This window comes from Piliocolobus tephrosceles, chromosome 10 (genome assembly GCF_002776525.5).
Source record: "Piliocolobus tephrosceles isolate RC106 chromosome 10, ASM277652v3, whole genome shotgun sequence".
Lineage (NCBI taxonomy): Eukaryota > Metazoa > Chordata > Mammalia > Primates > Cercopithecidae > Piliocolobus > Piliocolobus tephrosceles.
Genome location: NC_045443.1, coordinates 43047011 through 43050683, shown reverse-complemented (window position 1 = coordinate 43050683; position 3673 = coordinate 43047011). Strand labels below are relative to the sequence as shown.

Genomic DNA, 3673 nt, shown 5'->3' with positions numbered 1-3673 from the left:
CTTATACGAAGATTAATTCAAGATGGATTAGAGACTTAAATGTTAGAGCTAATACCATAAAAACCCTGGAAGAAAATCTAGGTAGTACCATTCAGGACATAGGCATTGGCAAGGACTTCATGTCTAAAACACCAAAAGCAACAGCAGCAAAAGCCAAAATTGACAAATGGGATCTAATTAAACTAAAGAGCTTCTGCACAGCAGAAGAAGCTACCATCAGAGTGAACAGGCAACCTACAGAATGGGAGAAAATTTTTGCAATCTACTCATCTGACATAGGGCTAATATCCAGAACCTACAAAGAACTCAAACAAATTTACAAGAAAAAAACAAACAACCCCATCAAAAAGTGGGCAAAGGATATGAACAGACATTTCTCAAAAGAAGACATTCATACAACCAACAGACACATGAAAAAATGCTCATCATCACTGGCCATCAGAGAAATGCAAATCAAAACCACAACGAGATACCATCTCACACCAGTTAGAATGGCAATCATTAAAAAGTCAGGAAACAATAGGTGCTGGAGAGGATGTGGAGAAATAGGAACACTTTGACACTGTTGGTGGGATTGTAAACTAGTTCAACCATTATGGAAAACAGTATGGCGATTCCTCAAGGATCTAGATCTAGATGTACCATATGATCCAGCCATCCCATTACTGGGTATATACCCAAAGGATTATAAATCATGCTGCTATAAAGACACATGCACACGTATGTTTATTGCGGCACTATTCACAATAGCAAAGACTTGGAATCAACCCAAATGTCCATCAGTGACAGACTGGATTAAGAAAATGTGGCACGTATACACCATGGAATACTATGCAGCCATAAAAAAGGATGAGTTTGTGTCCTTTGTAGGGACATGCATGCAGCTGGAAACCATCATTCTCAGCAAACTATTGCAAGAACAGAAAACGAAACACTGCATGTTCTCACTCATAGGTGGGAACTGAACAATGAGATCACTTGGACTTGGGAAGGGGAACATCACACACCGGGGCCTATCATGGGGAGGGGGGAGGAGGGAGGGATTGCACTGGGAGTTATACCTGATGTAAATGACGAGTTGATGGGTGCTGACGAGTTGATGGGTGCAGCACACCAACATGGCACAAGTATACATATGTAACAAACCTGCACGTTATGCACATGTACCCTAGAACTTAAAGTACAATAATAATAAAAAAAAAAATTTCAATGAGAGTTTTGGCAAAATAATCACATCCAAACCATGGCAGCATTATTGTTGGTGAACATATGAGGAAACTGGCACTCTCATGCCCTGTTGGTATATAGGTGAATTGGTACAATGTGCCAAATTTCTGCACATGTGGACCATCTGGCCTAACAAACCCATTGCAAAATGTGAGTATACAAAGGTATTCATCAGAATATTTTTAGTATTGAAAATTGAAGATACTCTGTGTCCATCTATAAGCAGTACTTCTCTATCCCAGCTGACTTCATGCCCTTTTGATAATAAATACTTTGTAACACTCGCTTACAGTCCTGAAATGAAAGTCATAAGTACATACAACAAAATATACCTAACTGTAATGTGAAAAGGAATTTATAACAAAATATTCATTTCATCATATAAATAGTCAAAAAAAAAAAAAAGATGTATGTCTAAATTCATTGACATAGTGTTTAATTTTTAAAAAAAACCAATTTGGATGGATTCAGTGGCTCATGCCTATAACCAAAGCACCTTGGGAGGCTGAGGAGGGAGGATGCTTGACACCAGGAATTTAAGGTCAGCTTGGGCAACATAGCGATGCCCTGTCTGTACAACAAACAAACAAACAAAAAACAATTAACCAGATGTGGTGGTGTGCCTATAGTCCCAGCTGCTGGGGAGGCTGAGATGGGAGGGTCATTTGATCCCACGAGTTGGAGGCTGTAGTGAGTTTGATTATGCCACGGCACTCCTGCCTGGGTGACAGAGCAAGACCCTGTCTCTATAAACAACGTAAATAATAAATAAAAAACAAATTTTTTAAAAAGCAGCAATTACAGACATAGTTCTATTTTTATAAATATATAGTAAAAGGTCTAAAAGAATGCTCACTAGGATATTGATGAATCAACAAATTGTCTCCAGTTATAGGATTTGGAATGATTTTTATTTTCTTACAAATTTCAATGTTTGAATTTCCTTGCCTTTGTAAAAATAAAAAAGTTTATATCAAGTCCCATTTGAAGATCACAACACAGATCTCTACGGTTATGGAGCAAGGTCATGCCATCTGCAGTGCAGACTTAAATCCCTTTGGTAAAATAGTTCCTGGCCTTTTCCAAGTGGCTGTTGAAGATGTTGAAGGGGCAGCTTCTGGTAATCGGATGGCCTAGGCCTTTCCTGAGTTGCCTGGTGGTCATAACGGCCAAGCAGGTACCACTGGGCAGGAAGCTGGAGGTCCTGCACTGCAAGGACATCAGCATTTTTGTCAACTTCTACAGGAAAAAGTTTCAGTATCTAACCTTCCACAAGACCATGAGCACCAACTCTCTCTTTAGACCCTACCACTTCTGAGTCTCTTCCACTTTCGGGCACCTAACTGTATCTTTTGGCTGAACCATGAGTGGCATATTGCCCCATAAAACCAAGTGAGGCCTGGCCACCTTGGACCATCTCAAGGTATTTGATGGGATCCACACTCCCTGTGCCCTGCCCTTTGCAAAAGTGGATGGTGATTTCTGCTCTACTCAAGATTGTGCACCTGAAGCCCACACAGAAGTTTGCCTACCTGGGGTGCCTGGTTCACAAATTTGCCTGGAAATACCAAGCAGTGACAGCCATTCTGGAGGAGAAGAGGAAGGAGAAAGTCAAGATCCATTAGGAGAAAGAATGGGGAGGGGCAAAGGGGGAAGGAGCAGTTTATGAGGCTGCAGAAACAGGCTGAGAGGAATGTGAAGAAGAGTATTGACAGATACACAGAGGTACTCAAGACCCATGGACTCCTGGTCCGAAACCAATAGAAACTGTTTATTCCTCACTCTTGGCCTAGCCTGCCCTTTTTCCGTTGCTGCCCTAGTTTTTTGGGGGAACCCAAAGGTGACAGTTCTGATGTCCAAGTGCCACAGGCAATCACTTAGGAGTGGTCTAAAAGACAGCAGTGAGGGGAACACCTGTAAGTGGGCAGAGCTTTGGTTTATGGCTCAAAGTAAAGTTATACATTAATTTATGGGCACTAGCAAAAGGCTTCCTGTTTGGTCACGGGCTGGAAGGACAAATATTGGGGATAAAGAGGTCTGGGAAAGAGGCATGTGGATGACCCTATAAAATGGACATGAAATGTGAAGATCTTTGCTTCATGTGTTAATACTCAACAGAGAGAATCCATCACAGAAGAAGCACTAGATAACCATAAGGAACAATGTCCTGGCCAGATGACATCAGCCAGTCTCTGCTATTGGCTACACTAGTATTGGCCCAATAGGCACATGACAAGGGTAGCCATAGGTGCAGAGATAGAGGTTATACATGGGCCTAATAGCATGGCTCCCAATTAACAAGGCTAATCTAGCTACCACCACTGTCAAATGTCCAATTTACCAGCAACAGAGGCCAATGCTTGCCCCCCAAGGCAGCAACATTCCTTCAGCAGACCTATGAGCTATTTAGTGACAAGTTGTCTACACAGGACCCATTCCATCCTGG

The 3673-nt window shown here is 41.7% G+C and overlaps 1 pseudogene; it reads left to right on the top strand.

Moving 5' to 3' along the window:
* Positions 1-2326: 2326 nt before the first annotated feature.
* Positions 2327-2991, top strand: LOC113224895 (annotated as a pseudogene).
* The last annotated feature ends 682 nt before the right edge of the window (positions 2992-3673 follow it).